The sequence below is a fragment of the Halichoerus grypus genome, chromosome 14 (genome assembly GCF_964656455.1).
Source record: "Halichoerus grypus chromosome 14, mHalGry1.hap1.1, whole genome shotgun sequence".
Lineage (NCBI taxonomy): Eukaryota > Metazoa > Chordata > Mammalia > Carnivora > Phocidae > Halichoerus > Halichoerus grypus.
Window position 1 is genome coordinate 49,523,169 of NC_135725.1, and position 16,922 is coordinate 49,540,090.

The 16,922-nt window shown below is 36.6% G+C and overlaps 1 non-coding gene across 1 annotated transcript; it reads right to left on the reverse strand.

The window, feature by feature from the left end:
* Nucleotides 1-16,523: 16,523 nt before the first annotated feature.
* LOC118529749 (U6 spliceosomal RNA) lies at nt 16,524-16,630 on the reverse strand. Its single transcript, XR_004914275.1, has one exon. It is a non-coding gene; the product is annotated as a U6 spliceosomal RNA (small nuclear RNA).
* Nucleotides 16,631-16,922: the final 292 nt, after the last annotated feature.

Genomic DNA, 16,922 nt, shown 5'->3' on the forward strand with positions numbered 1-16,922 from the left:
AATATTCTTGACGTTTTGTCTGGGATGCAATTAAATTTCTTGGAAACAGTTTGATCGTTTTAGGTGTTGCTTTTAAGATTTATGAGGTGGGACTGGAGCCATGCTCAGTCTAGAGTTAAATTTTCCTCACTCCTGAGATAAACCCTTTTGTGTCCTCTACTCACTGCCCCATGAATCATGATTTTTCCTTTTTTTTTTTTTGGTGTAAGCATCAGACATTATTACCTCTAACTCTTTCAGCTTTCTTTCCTTGGCCCCAGATAGTTTCTTCATGTGTTTGTGCTGATCAAACTCAGCTGAAAACTTGAAGGGGACTGTATAGTTCTCCAGCATTCTTTCTTTTTATTGCTCTCTCCTCTCTGGCACTCTTTCCATCAAACTCTTGCTGACTTGGTGCCTCCAGACTTCCAGCACTGTCTCTTCATCTCAGGGAGTCTACTGGACTCTGCCTATGTTTTCCCGTCCCAAGTAGATGCCTAGGAACTCTCTAAAAGCAGTAAGTTGAGGTAATGGTAGCGTTGACTCATCCCATTTCTTTTGATTTCTCAGTAATCATTGTCCTTTGACCTGATGTCAAGTGTCTTGAAAACTGTTGTTTCATATATTTTGTTCTTTCATTGGTTGATTTAAGTAGAAGGTAAGCAGTAGTGGTTGTCTGTGAGAAAGGTTTTAATTGAAAATTAAATTTCTTTAATTGATAAATGACAATTTTGATGTTTTTCTTGTTTCAGCTTTGCCATTTTATGGTTTTCAAGGAATTCTTCCATTTCAACTAAATTTTAAATTTATTGGCATAAACTTGTTCATTATATCCTCCTGCTCCTTTTTTAGTATGTTAACAATTTTTAGTAATGTTGCCTCTTTATCCTGATTTTGATAATTTGAGATGTCTCCCCCCTCTTTCCTCGAGAAAGGTCCTACTAGGGACTAATTAATCATAGTATGTTAGAGTCCTGCTCTATTCAGCCCAATATGTAAATAATCTTTGGATCTGCTTCTGCTTTTTTCCTCTCTTGATTATTGGTTACACTTATCTGCCTTTTCATAAGACTTTTAGGGATTTTTCTGTGCATTTAAAAGCCTTTTGATGTAGCCTCCCAGCTTGCCATTCTACTTTAGGGCTCAGCAAATGGGGAAAATTTGGCTCAAATTTTGTGCTTCACCAGTTTCTAATCTGCCCTGCCAACCTCACTGGGCTGCCAAATGCTCTGCTATAGTCTTTCTACCTGGGAAAAGGCTAATCTTTAGCCATGGCCAGAATCAGATAATGCCCCCAGAGAAAGAAATGATGTTTCCTCACATAGTGTATTAGTTTGCAGTGGCTGCTTTAACAAATTACCACAGATTAGGTGGCTTAAAAACAAGATAAATTTATTTTCTCAGAGTTCTGGAGGTTAGGTCCCCCCCAATGACCTCTTTTTAACTTGATTACATTTGCAAAGTCCTTATTTTGACATAAGGTCACATTCATAGGTACTGTAGGTTAGGACTTCCACATATCTTTTTTGAGGGGCACGATTTAACCCATAATCCCGAGAGGGACCTTCTTTCCTCTGGAATTTTAATTCATCTAGTGTACTTTGCTCTCAGATTCTCCAATTTTCCATATGAAAAAATTGTGCCAATTTACTCATTTTTTTTCTACTTGCTGCCAGCTACAACTTACTATATCCACTCAGAAACAAGTGTATTGATATTTTAAAATCCATTTTCATAGCCTTTGTACTTAGTGCTAATTTATTACAGATTTTGACAATAGTTTGAATCTTAGTTCAGTTTTTGGTTTTGTGAATTTTCATATTGTGCTTCATGAGCATTTTAGTGGAAGTTACGGTAGAGTTTCAGAAAGGGGCAGTTGGCTATTTATAGTAGCTGGTATTAGAGTACTCTCTGTTCAGACACTGTATTAAACACGTAAAAGGCATTATATCATTTAATTTACACAACAAGCTTATAAAAGAGTTACATTCATCATATGCACTTTAACTGTGGTTATTGTGATAATTATAGGTCATATTAAAACATTCACTTGATATTTGGTATATGAAGATACCAAAACTTGTTTTTCCCAGGTTATAAATTTAAAGATGTTACATCAGAATATTAGAGCCATATTTACAAGTACAATGCTTATCTTATTGTATTAGCTGTTTAATTTCTGTATTTCTTGCTAGAGTATGAGCTATTTTAGGACAGAGACCAAATCTTATCCATTTTTATATTACCAATACCTAGCATCACATAATAGCTATAGTGCTTGTTGGATAGATAAAAATGGAAAGTATTGCATATAATATAACTTATCGTAATAGTGTATTTGGTAATATGCATGGCTCTTGAGTTTGTATTAAAACTTCTGTACACAAATGGAAAGTATTGAATACATTTGCTATCATCCCCATTCTTGTGCCCAGGGCAGACATCACTAATCAGTTAAAGAACTCTTTCCCCCTAATCTTGGATATAGCCAACAATTACCTCTTTAACTGTGCAGTTTGGGCAGCCACTGCCAAATTATGTTAGTGTACCTATTCATGGAATATTACTTACCACTCCCAGTATACTAGCAGGAGCAGTGGGCTAGGTGTCTGGAAACATGGGATAAAGCCTGGCTTTGAGGTATATTAGGTATATGATTTTGAACTTATTAATTTTTCAGTCCTCCATTGCTTCATCTGTAAAATGGGAATCATAGTAGTTACATAGTTTAAAGGACAAAAAAAAAAGAACAGAAGGGCATGTTTTATACTGAAGAGAGCTTAAGGCACTATGGTCCCATGTCCTGGGTCAGGCTCTTGTAAATTAGATGAACTTAGACAAGTGGGTAAACTCCATGATGACAGCATTTGCATTTTTAATTTTAAATTTGTTTTCCTTCTTGTCTCCAGCGTAGGACTTAGTTAGTAAATACACAAATGGTATTTACTGAATTAAATGATTTGTCATATAAGGAGATTTTAGAAGATTATACCTGATGCCCCTTTTTGTTCATGTTTTCTATAATTCTTGAAAATGGATGTATAAGTGCTTTGAAGGCTAAAGGGTACATTTCTAAGGGACTATTTTTTAATTCTGGCTAGATTATCGCTATGAAGCTGCTACAGCAGAGACTTTTGATATTAAAGCAAGATAACTGGTGTCAGGGTTAGATTTTTCAGTAGGGAGTCAAAAGTTAGAGTGAGAACTACAAAACTCTGTTGGACTAAATAATGATCATTTACATAGCAATATTAGACAGGCCACCCTCACACAGTTTGTTTTAAAAGTACTTGCTTAATGTGCGACTCTTGATTTCAGTCCAGGTCATGACCTCAGCATCATGGGCTTGAGCTCTGCATTAGGCCCTGCACTGGGCGCGGAGCCTGCTTAAGATTCTCTCTCTCTCCCTCTGCCTCTGTGCCGCCCCCCCAACCCCACCCTACTCGCACACATGCTGTCTCTTAAAAAAAACAAAAAACAAAAGTACTTGCTTAATAATTCTAACATATACATAGCACCCTCCCTCATCCCGTTTTCTTTGGAATATTGGTAAGATGATACTTGGTTCTTATCTAGCAAGAAACACTCTTTTGTTGCTACTCTGTAGGAATGATTTGCCTAGAACTGGTATCCAATGGACAATTAATTATTTATATGCCTCTGGATGCAGGCAATGATGATCTTAATGCATTTTGTGGTTATTTTTTCTAGAACATTATGGTTTAAACCTGTTGTAAATAGATTAAGTTAATTTTCAGGTCTCTTTATTTCCTTAAAAGTCAGGCCACTAAATAGAATATTTTTTGACATATACATTCTACAGTCACTTTGAATCTTATATCTGCATCTTAAAGAAATTCAAATAGCATAATAACCATGCTGGTGAACTTGAGCAATTTTTAAAGCTTTTCTTCTGTTAATGGAGGACATTAGCTGCTTTCTTTTTGACTGTGAAAGATTCAGGTCAACAAAGAGATAGCAGGATGCATACTGCTTCAGATTTCCTTCATTTACCTGTTGCTGGAGGCATTTTCAGATGTGAAAAAGAAAATGACTGCTTCTTTTCATTACCTTTTCCCTTCTTTTAAAATTAGATACCTGTCTGGTGTGTGTTTGTGGCAAAATATCATTCATGGGGTGTGTGTGTTTGTGTGTGTGCGTGTGCAAGCTTGCGTGGGCGCGTGAGGCACAAAGGAGAAAGCTTAAAGGTAGGTATATCTCTTTTACTTTCCTTAGGCAAAACTGTTTTCCTATTTGGTCTTAGATCTGCTCAGTGTTAATGGCAAGTTCTAAATCATGACTTTTGGAACAATACATTTTCAAGCAGAATCTATGCCATAACTTCCTTTTAGGATGTTCTGATTTTATGGAATCACATCTCCTGTCTTTCTAGCCGCAGGAGTTTCTGGGCTTGTTGACTTGTGAGAACTATGTTATATTCAAAACTATGGGACCCCATGAAATACTAGAGTTTGCATTTCATAGTCCGTTCTGTTTTCTGATGTATCACATGCAACCTCATAGGATTTCCATACACATCTCCCGAAATGAGCCTCAGGTTCTCCCTGCACAGCCCCCACCCCCAACTCCCCTGGAAATAGGACTGTAGCTTGAAGGTTCCCTGAGTTTTGTAGTTTAAAAAATCTCTGTTCTCACTGTGATGTAGTGGAAAGAGCATTTATTTGGAGTCATTTATTTAATCATTTTTACTGAATGCCTTCTCTGTGTCAAGCATGAGACCAGCAAGATCTGGGAATTCAAAAGTGAACGAGAGATATGATCCTGGTGTTTATAGTCTGTTTGAACTTCTAGATTTGTCACTTACCAGTTGTCTATCTTAGGCAAATCATTTTACCTCTCTGAAACTCCACTTTCAGATCTTTAAAATAAGGGCTAATTCTATTTTTCAAAGTTGTGATCATTAATTAAGATTTTACCAAAAGGTAAAAGTCTTGGCACATTTCTGAAAAATAGTAGACATTCACTCAACAAATGTTAGTATCTTCCCTCCTACATCTAAGAGTTACTGTGAAAATCAAATACAATAATGAACACGGAAATGCCCTGTGAATTGGAAACGTAGTTATAGACAAAGTTAGAGTTTTAGGGAGTCAACACATACTACCACTTTCTTCACCTTGCAAGTTCAAGTCAAATGAGAAGAGGCAGACATCTCAAGATCAAAGTAGCCACCTAATTACAGATTAAAGCTGTACTGAAGATTGTAGTTTTGATGTGCTTTCTAATCCTTTCTCTAGAATTAAATTTACCCACTCAGGCATATGCAGGCAAAGGTAGGAGCAAGTCTTACCCCCTGAGACAGGTAACTTACTGTAAGGCAGAGAGCAAAGAGAAGAATGCGTCCTGTACAGAGGCCAAGAACCTTGGAACGAGCTGCACATGGACAGTTCTGTTTTCAGACACATCAGTCGCCTAGGTCACTCCACCTTATGTGGGAAAGAAATTGGAAGTGCTATTTTGGGGGGAAGTCTTTCTGCATGGAAAGGAAACATGAGGACAGAAAATAATGTTTTCTCCAACAGATATGCACATTGCTGTGAAGAAACTCAAATTCAGCCTCCCTCCTCCAACTTGCCATTCTTACTTAAATTTTGGAGATGGCTATCTCATATATTAAAATACCATTGTATTTCCTTCAAAGTGGTTTAAAACTCTTTTACCAGCTTATGATATGTTCAGTGAAAAATGCAGATTAGGAAATGGTGTGTGTGTTGTGTGTGTATGTTTGTATATTAAAGAATGGCTGTTTATAGAGGACATGGAGAGTGAAATCACATTAAAGTGCTTAATGTGACCATTTTCAGATGATTATGGATGATGATTATTATGCTTTTTATACTTTTCAGAATTTCTGAAATTTTTAAAAAGTTGACAGTCCCCTTTCCCTCAAAAAACCAACTTAAAAAAAGCACAAAAACCAAACCCAGCCATATTGTTTTTCTCCTCTAATTTTTGCAAAGTTTTATAATTTTTCCTTTTCAGTTATGTTCAATACAAGTGATCTAACAAACTAATTTTGTACACTTAACAGTGATGGAAGAAAAATTCACCTGAAGACTAATTAAATATTATTAAATTGCAAATTGCAAAATTATAGGTGACATTGTCATTCCTAAATACCCACCTTTTAATTATTTGTGAATAATGATAAGTCCTGAAGGTAAGGTCAACATTTCTAATTCTTTGTCTTCATCAGCATCTTTTCACATTTTTTTTTATTTTTAAAGATTTTATTTATTTATTTGACAGAGAGAGAAGCAAGAGAGGGAACACAAGCAGGGGGAGTGGGAGAGGGAGAAGCAGGCTTCCCGCTGAGCAGGGAGCCCGATGCGGGGCTCAGTCCCAGGACCCTGGGACCATGACCTGAGCCAAAGGCAGATGCCCAACAACTGAGCGACCCCGGTGCCCCATCTTTTCACATTTTTAAGAGCTATCTGTATTTACAGTTCTGTGAAATATATGTTCATATTCTTTGCCTATATTTTCTATTTTTTTTAATGTTATTCTTGTCAAGATGCAGATGCTCTTTGTATACTAGAGAAATATTAGGAAAATATTTGTATATTACAGAAATATTAGTCCATTGTAATGTGAATTAAAATAACTCTCATTATGTTATTTTGCTGATAATCTTTTGACATAACTTTTGGTGAGCTTTTTGTCATATAGATTTTATTCTTAAACTCAGATCCAATTTGTCCATCTTTTCTTTTTTTTTTTTTTTTAAAGATTTTATTTATTTGAGAGAGAGAGCATGAGAGACAGAGAGCATGAGAGGGAGGAGGGTCAGAGGGAGAAGCAGACTCCCTACTGAGCAGGGAGCCCGATGCGGGACTTGATCCCGGGACTCCAGGATCATGACCTGAGCCGAAGGCAGTCGCTTAACCAACTGAGCCACCCAGGCGCCCTTGTCCATCTTTTCTTTTATAGCTTCTCTGTTTTGCCATACTTAAAAAAGGCTTCCACTTCTGAGTTATGAAGGTAGTTGTTTCCCATATTTTATTCTGAACTAATATGTTTTCATTTTTACATTTAAATACTGATATATTGCAATGTTTATTAGAATAAGAAATGGGTATAGATGCAATTGTTTTTCCCCCAGATGGCTATCTAAATTTACAGTATCATTTATGGAATAATTAGTCATTGCCTTATCTTTGTTTTATACTAAATTTTTGTATGCATGTGTATTTATTTCCTGACTTCTATTTTGTTTTCAAGGTTCCATTTTTTAAAAGTTATCATACTTTAAAAGTTATGTTGTTATATTTTGTATTTTAAATTATGGTTAGTTAAGTCCCATCTCTTTGTTCCAAGAATACAGCCTAGAAGTGAACTCAAGAGTTGATGTTTGGCTGGAAAAATCACACATAGATCTATCATCTTTTATTCCAACAACTTCAGCAGTTTCTTTGTTTTGGTCAATATTATAGCTTTTGCTATCTTGGAAATGTGCCACTTGAAATGACATTTAGTCAAGCGCCTATGATGCAATTGATCTTTCAATTATTAGCAATCTGGAATGCAGCTGGGTTTCAAGTAGAAGGAAAAGTCAAGGATAGGCAACTTCCTTATGTACAACTGGTTGTTATCACAGGGAAGCAGGGACTGAATTTAGGAGGAATATACATCCTTGTTCTTTGTCTTTCACTGAGACAACTTTTCAGTATCTATTTGGATTGAGAAATAACAGCCATCAAAAGGAATAAAATCTTGCCATTTGCAACGACATGAATGGAACTGGAGAGTGTTATGCTGAGCGAAATAAGTCAATCAGAGCTTTAAAGACATGTATCGTATGACCTCACTGATATGAGGAATTCTTAATCTCAGGACAAACTGAGGGTAGCTGGAGTGGTGGGGGGTGGGAGGGATAGGGTGGCTGGGTGATAGACATTGGGAAGGGTATGTGCTATGGTGAGTGCTGTGAATTGTGCAAGATTGTTGAATCACAGATCTGTACCTATGAAACAAATAATACCTTGTATGTTAAAAAAAAAAGAAGAAGAAGAAGAAGAAGAAGAAGATAGAAGGGGAAAAATGAAGGGGGGGAATCGGAGGGGGAGATGAACCATGAGAGACGATGGACTCTGAAAAACAAACTGAGGGTTCTAGAGGGGAGGGCGGTGGGAGGAAGGATGGGTTAGTCTGGTGATGGGTATTAAAGAGGGCACGTTCTGCATGGAGCACTAGATGTTATACGCAAATAATGAATCATGGAACACTACGTCAAAAACTAATGATGTAATGTATGATGATTAACATAGCATAATAAAAAAAAAGAAAAAAAAGAAAAAAAAAGAAAAGCCTAGTGGTGACATTTGGAAAAAGATGCCAAATTTGTGCGTATAGGTATGTGACATGCTAGGTACTTGAAATAGTTCATTCCAAATAGTACAGGAGGTCAAAATGGTTACATAACCATTTCACTAAATGGGAATATTTCTGTTGTTCTAATTTGGTTAGTTTAAGTAGCACTAAGCTGTACACCCAACACTAATGTAACATTGTATGTCCACTATACTCAAATAATAACAAAGTAGTTACTGAATGGAAAAAAATAAGGATATGGAAGGTGATATCAGCTATTAACATTACATTATAATTGTGAAATTATAGTAGTGGTCCTCTGAGTGTTGGGATTATGGGTTATCAATAGTTTTAGCCTCTAATTTTTGTGGGTTTTTTTCTAAATTTTTTTACAATCAATGAAAAATGCAATACTTTTTGCTTTTTTTGGGGAGGGTGAGAACATTTAAGTTCTATCTTCTTAGCAAATTTCAATGATAGAATGCAGTGTTATTAACTATAGTCACCATGTTATGTACTAGAGCCTCAGACGTCATTCATCTTATAACTGAAAGTTTGTACCCTTTAACTAACCTCTCCCTGTTTCCCCCAATCCCAGTTCCTGGCAACTACTTTTCTATTCTCTATTTCTATGAATACAGAAATGAATGCTGCAATGACCATGGGAGTAGAAATATCTTTTTGAGATAATGGTTTTGTTTCCTTTGGATATATACCCAAAAGTGGGATTGCTAGATCATATGGTAGTTCTATTTTTAAGGAGCCTCCATAGTGTTCTCCACAGTGGCTGTACCAGTTTACATTCCCACCAACAGTGCACTAGGTAGGGTTCCCTTTTCTCCACATCCTCACCAGCATTTATCTCTTGACTTTTTGATAATTGCCATTCTAGCAGGTGTCAGCTGTTTTGATTTGCATTTCCCTGATGATTAGTGATGTGCATATTTTTATGTACCTGTTGGCCATTTGTATGTCTTCTTTGGAAAAAAATGTCTATTCAGGTCATTTGCCTATTTTCTAAATGTATTATTTATTTTATTTTATTGTGCTATTTATTGGTATGAATGAGTTCCTTATATATATTTTGGATGTTAACCTTTTTATCTGGTCTATGGTTTGGAAATATTTTCTCCTATTCCATGGGTTCCTTTTTCATTCTGTTGCTGGTTTCCTTTGCTGAGCAGAGCTTTTTAGTTTGATGTAGTCTTACTGGTTTATTTTTGCTTTTGTTGCTTTTGCTCTTTATATATCCAAAAATCCTTTTCAGACCAATGTCAAAGAGCTTTTTTCCTATATTGTCTTCTAGGATTTTTACAATTTCAGGTTTTACATTTAATCCTTTAATCCAGTTTGAGTTAATTTTTGTGAGTCGGGTAAGATAGGGGCTCAGTTTTATTCTTTTGTGAATATCCAGTTTTCCCAATACTATTACATTAATTTATTTTTGAACATTAAACCAGTCTTGAAATAAATCCCACTTGGTCATGCTGTATAATTCCTCTCATACATTATTGGATTCAATTTGCTAATATTTATTGAGGATTTTGTATATATGTTCATGAGAGTTATTGGTATGTAGTTTGTTTGTTTGTTGGTAATGGTTGTTTGCTGGTTTTGGTTGTAGGGTAATGCTGTCCTCACAGAATAAGTAAGAAAGCTGCTGTTACTAAATTCTTAATCTCCACTCTTCGTTTCCCCTCCTGTGCACACTGCTCTCTTTCTCAAGAAATACATATTTTTTAAGATTTTATTTATTTATTTGACAGAGAAAGAAAGAGAGAGCAAGCACAAGCAGGGGGAGCAGCAGGGGGAGAGAGAGAAGCAGGCTCGATGCGGGACTCGATCCCAGGACTCTGGGATCATGACTCGAGCTGAAGGCAGACGCTTAACTGACTGAGCCACCCAGGCATCCCAAGATAATATTTTTTAAAAAGTCGTTGCATTTAGCAAATTTTACTAAAGATTTGGCATCCAAGAGGGGGATTAACACACAGTGCAGCACAGCACAGCATACAATTCAAATTTATATTAGACATCCTTTCTCTTAAATACCCTTCTGCTATCTGAAATATTGTGAACTTTTTTTTTTTTTTTCCAGTTCCACCTCATCTATCCCTGGACTTTAGTTGTACTGCAGGACCCTTCTTTCTTGTCTCTCCGTAGTTCTCTTTTCAAAAATCATCTGGTTTTATAATGTAAACAATTCAATTTTCTTCAGTAAGTTCTGGGCCTATGTTTGTATATTATTTAGGGGAGGCTGATGCTGCTTGCTTAATAAAATTAGCATTTATTATTTATGTCATAGTTTGCTGTGGGTCCCCAGAGAGGCTCTGCCCCATGCAGTCCTTCAGGGCACCAGGCACCTTCCATGTAGTGGCTCTGCTCTCTCCTTGGACAAATGAGATAAAGATCTCAAAGGATGGCCCGAGAGATTTTAGGGTCAGGCCTGGAAGTATCATTTGTCACTCCCTCCTGTATTCTACTATTCAGAACTTATTCACTAACTACAAGAGAGGATGCAAAATGCTGTCTGGCTGTGTGCTCCAGAGAAAATTAAATTTCCTTTGATGAATATATAAGATTCTTTCTGTCAAACTTCAGAAAAATATAAGGTTGACCTGCTAAGGAGAAGCCCAGTCTGGGTCTCCACTCCTTTACTAACATTTTAGCAAGAAATTCCTTTCTTATCCATGAACTCACCATCTTAAGCAGGCCTTCTTGTTTGATTTGATAATTCCAAATTCCTTAGAAAGAAGAGGCTCTCATCAATTTTGTTTCTTTGTCTTATTGTTTGCTTATTTGTCTTAAACTGCCCTTTTTACTGCTTTTATACTTAGCCTAGTTTATTCAGTAGGCATATATACTTTGGTACCTTTAAATTTTTCACTAAGCATACTCAAGGGATCTTTTCTTATAGATTGGTGCTATCTACTGGACTCTGAAATGATACCAGCTGCATTTAGTTCTGATTTTAACTAATAGGCTCAATGTTAATGTTTCTTGAGCTTTTTGATTATAGTTGGAAATCTGTCCTTACATTTTGTGAAAGCCCACTTTCCCTTACTGTCTCCTAAGGATTCCCCTGTCACCTTTTTCAGTTTGTTAGCTGCTTTCTTTATTTTTATTTCTTATCTGTTTCCAAGTTATTCCCTTTAGCTACCTTGATTTCTTGTTCCTTTTTTTTTTAAACTTTGATTGCTCCCCACGTTCCCATAATCAACTGGGTGGTTGTTTATCACTACTTATACATTCAGTCCCCCAAAGTGAAAGGAGTTAATGAATACTTCAATTATGTCTGTTTGCTCCCCATTCCCTGACCTTCCCATTAATTTTGGTCTCCCAGTGTGTTTTATACATTATAGTTGCATTTTGTACAATTTTGTTTTTCAGAATTTGATATGTGAATCAGTTTGACGTTGAATTCACTTTTTATGGGCTATTTTGTGACAGTCTTTATCAAGCAGTTTTGGGATTAGCCAATGCAATAGAGATAAAGATTGCTTAAATTGAACTCAGGAAAGGATTTCTATGGACATGGTATAAATTGAAGAGATTATAATCCCAACAATCTAGGAGAAGCAATACAACATTTTGTTCAAATTTAGATTTTTTAATATGAAATATCTCTCAAATTAAGCTCTTTAATGCATATGTCAGTTTAGAGTCTGGCTAGTAGCCTGCTGCTTTTGTTGGTGGGATTATCTCTTTTTTTAAACTAATGGGTTCAATATAACGGGTGAGCTTAGTACAGTTACCAATGCAACAAAATGATTGAAACTAAGGTTTAAAAAATCTTTCTTGGGGGTAGTGATCATTTTATGAAGGGTAATTTTTTTGAAGGATATGGACGGAGAACTGTTCCTTGCCCAGTGAGTATATGGAGTAGCTAACACTTTTATCTCATTGACAGTAATAGTTATATGATTTATTGGCAAGCTTCCTCTTCCCCAGCATTCTAGAAGTCACCACTTACCACAGGGTTGAGCTGTGAGCACATTACCAGGGCCTCGCCAGTTAGTTGGGCCATTTTGATTGATTTAGAGATGGATGTGTGACCCAAACATGGCCAGTAAGAGCCCACCAAAAATTTTTGCTAGAACTTTCAGGAAAAAGTACATCCTCTACCTCTTAGTTGCTAGGTTTTAAGTTGGAGCTGCTGGGAGCTCTTGTTGCCATCATGTGGAGAGAACTCTGCCTAAGGACAAAACAGAATGAGGAAAGCAGAACCAAGAGTGAGAAAGACAAAATTTACTGATGGCATTTTGAAGCCCTGGGTCTATCTAATGGAGTCTAAAGTCAGCACCTCTTAGACTTTTCAGGAATGTAAGACATTAAGGTGCCTTTTCATTTAAGCTAGTTTTGGTTGAGTTTCTTGCACAGACAACTAAAATTGTACCAACTGTATCACTGATTAACTAGAACTTTTTTTTTTAAATGATGTCTTCACAAACCATGAGAGACGATGGACTCTGAAAAACAAACTGAGGGTTCTAGAGGGGAGGGGGGTGGGAGGATGGGTTAGCCTGGTGATGGGTATTAAAGAGGGCACATTCTGCATGGAGCATTGGGTGTTGTGCACAAACAATGAGTCATGGAACACTACATCAAAAACTAATGATGTAATGTATGATGATTAACATAACAATAAAAAAATTAAAAAAAAATAATGTCTCCAAATTAGAATATTCATTTTAGTAGGGCAAAAAAGGCCCTTCTTTATATTATTCAACATTCTATCTCTATCACATATTACAGTGACTGGCACAGAGATGTGCTTAATAAATATTTATGGAATGAATAAATGATTAATTTAATTAGTTCAATTTAATTTAATATTTTAGCTCAAGTTGTTAGGCACCTATTTTGTGCAAGGCCTTATCTTAGGAGCTGGTAAGATGATAAAAGGAATACAAAAGATAGAGTCTCTTTCTCTTGTTTATAATTTTGTGCAGGCAATGAGGTATAACAATAATTTAAGGCAGAGTAAAAGAAGGACTAAAGGGAATGAAAGTTGTATGTCAAAGAGTAGCCATGTCATCAAAGGATTATACGGTCAGATTGCCTGGATTTGAATCAATGCTATACACTTGTTAACTGAGTAACTTTGGGTACATTACTTAAACTCAGTTTTCTTACCTGTAAAATGGGGGTAATATTTGTGTGTTCCTTATAGATTTGTCATGAGGATAAATCAATACATTCTACTTAAAATGATTGAAATGTCTAAGATATATTAAGTATTCAGTAGCTTATAGTTATTTTTATTTCAGCAAGCAAAGATGTCTGCAACATGATTAAATTTTGAAAGAAGAGAGAATTGGAAATAGTGTAACCCTTGGAAGCTGAATACTGATTATATCACAAGTCAATATCAACTATTAACAAAACCATACATATATGTGAAATACAAAATGATCCAGCAAAATCTTACTTTAGTGTTTTGTCAGTTAGATTTATACAATGGTGGATTTGTTTTAGAGAGGAGTTAAGGCATGCATCCTTGGTAAATGGAAGAAAGGACCTCTACATTTTATTTTTAAGATTTTTATTTTTATTTACTTTTATTTTTTTAAAGATTTTATTTTTATTTATTTGACACAGAGAGAGAGACAGCGAGAGAGGCAACACAAATAGGGGGAGTAGGAGAGGGAGAAGCAGACCTTCTGCAGAGCAGGGAGCCTGATGTGGGGCTCTATCCCAGGACCCCAGGACCGTGACCTGAGCCGAAGGCAGATGCCCAACGACTGAGCCACCCAGGCACCCCTATTTTTTAAGATTTTAATAAGAAACAATTTAACATTTAAGGGGCGCCTGGGTGGCTCAGTCGTTAAGCGTCTGCCTTCGGCTCAGGTCGTGATCCCAGGACCCTGGGATCGAGCCCCACATCGGGCTCCCTGCTCCGCGGGGAAGCCTGCTTCTCCCTCTCCTACTCCTGCTTGTGTTCCCTCTCCGCTATGTCTCTCTCTGTCAAATAAATAAAATCTTAAAAAAAAAAAAAAAAAAAAGAAACAATTTAACATTTGAAACCCAAAGTGCTAATGACAATGTTGTGTTCTTCTGTTTTGTTTTTTGTTTGTTTTTAGAGAGGGAGAGAAGTGGGGGAGGGGCTGAGGGAGAGGGAGAGAGAATTTTTTTTTTTTTTTTTTTTTTTTTTTTTTTTATTTATTTATTTGACAGAGAGAGACACAGCGAGAGAGGGAACACAAGCAGGGGGAGTGGGAGAGGGAGAAGCAGGCTTCCTGCTGAGCAGGGAGCTTGATGCGGGGCTCGATCCCAGGACCCTGGGATCATGACCTGAGCCGAAGGCAGTCGCTTAACCGACTGAGCCACCCAGGCGCCCCGGGAGAGAGAATCTTAAGCAGGCTCCGTACCTAGCCCAGAGCTCAGCCCGGAGCCCAACATGGGACTCAATCTCATGACCCTGAAATCATGACCTGAGCTGAAATCAAGAGTTGGATGCTTAACGACTGATCCACCCAGGCACCCCCAACAATGTTGTTGTTTTTTTCTAGATATTCTGCAAGAGGAAAGGGGAAAAAAAAAAGGATTTTCAAAGATAAGTGTGTAACGGTCTGCTATAAGGTAGATAGGCATTAAGATGAACTATTAGATAGAGATGGGCTTCTAGATTCATTAATATACAATGTTTATGCCTTATAAAATTTGATGAAAGTTTTCAAAGTCTCATTCAGAAATAAGTATCATTCTATGTTACAAAATGCTTTTTATAAATACTTTTATTCTTTTTTACTTTAATCTTTACTTCATAGTAAAGTAGTAATTTCCTGAGGGTCTCTGGGTATAAAGGAAAATGGAGGCCCATTAATGGAAAAAAAAAGTAGCTTCAAATATGCTTAATACTGCTGGCCTACATATTTCAGAAACATGGGGGGCATTTCCACTTAATTCAGAGGTCTTATGGAGAGAACGAAACAGTATGGTATGGTAAACAACAGGCGCTTTGAAAATCTTAAGGAAAATAGTTTAAAGTTGTGTGACCTTGGGCTATAATAGCCTTTCTGAGCCCAAGATTCCCCAGGAGTAGAAAGTAGATCACATTAACTTCATAGTGTTTTTGTGGGGATTAGAGATAATATTTACAGGCTGAACACTCATGGTTTTTGGCATGTGGTAGGTGATTAGTGTACGATAGCTATTCTTATAAATTATATACTATCTCCAATTATTAATAACAGAAATACATCAATGAGATTTTATATAGTAATGGGGAATATAAACATATATCAAAATAAAAATAAAAGAATGGATGACTGCTGGAAATTCATAGGCAGAAAGATGTGAATAAGCAAAAGTATAGAGACAAGTGCTATGTAACAACTTGCGAGATTTCAGTAGATGTTGATGAGTCTTAGCCAATGTCATTGCAGTGAATAGGCATGTTCAGCATTGTGGCTTGACTTTTTCATCGTTCCAGGCTGCTCCAAAGGTAAAAGGATGGAGGTTTTCCAGATAAAGATTTTGACAATGAAATAGCCATCTTCCACTTTTTCTTCTCAGGCTGTATGCCTTTTTTTTTTTTTTTTTAAGATTTTTATTTATTTATTTATTTATGAGAGAAAGAGAGAGAGAGAGAGAGAAACAGCTTGAGAGGGGTGAGGGTCAGAGGGAGAAGCAGGCTCCCCGCTGAGCTGGGAGCCCGATGTGGGACTCGATCCCAGGACTCTGGGATCATAACCTGAGCCGAAGGCAGTTGCTTAACCAACTGAGCCACCCAGGCACACGCTGTATGTCTTTTTTATTTAGCCTATGAAATAAATATAAATCTAGTTTCTTCTAGGAACCTGAATTCCTGTCTTAGCATTCTCTATCCAACTTCCTGCTCTTATTCCTACAGCCTTTTCTGGCCTCCTCTCCTGACCTTCTACCTTGCTCAATTTCCCTTTAATGGGAAATTGTTTAATGAAACATCTGTTTGATGTTTCATTTGTTTGATGAAAAGTTCTCTCACCTCTCAAAACTGTGTTCCTTAGGGACAGTCTTAATCCATCTCACACCTTGGAAGGAACACAGCCCTCCTTGAGAATTATAAAATATACATTGGGATGTCAAAAGCAGTTACTTTCTGGCCTTAAGGACTCTTCATTGTCTTAGACTGAAACAGATAAAATCCCCAGATTTATATTTTAACATATATAATTTTATCCACTGGCCCTGAGTTATCCTTAAGAAGTCGTAATTTTCCTTCTTTTTCTTTTTTAATGGAACACTTAATGAATTTGAGTGTTATCTATGTGTAGGGATCATGCTAATCTTCTCTGTATTAGTCCAATTTTAGTATATATACTGCTGCCGTGAGCTTCCTCTTCCCTTCCCTTCCCTGTCCTTCCCTTTTTTTTTTTCTTTTCTTAGAAGGGGATCTCCCACTTATGTATGGTCTATTTGCAATAGTTTAAAACTCTGTTTTACTTTAAGCAGATAGACATTTTTTTCCTTTTTTTTTAAAATTTCTTGCCTGGAAAAAATCTTGCAAAGCAAATCCAGCATATAAAAAAGAAAAATCAAAGCTGCTCTTGTTGAGGGGTACGTGGGTCTAAACCTCTGACTGCTCTTTTATCCCCATTATTTCTGAGGTCCCTACTGCAGTAGCTCTG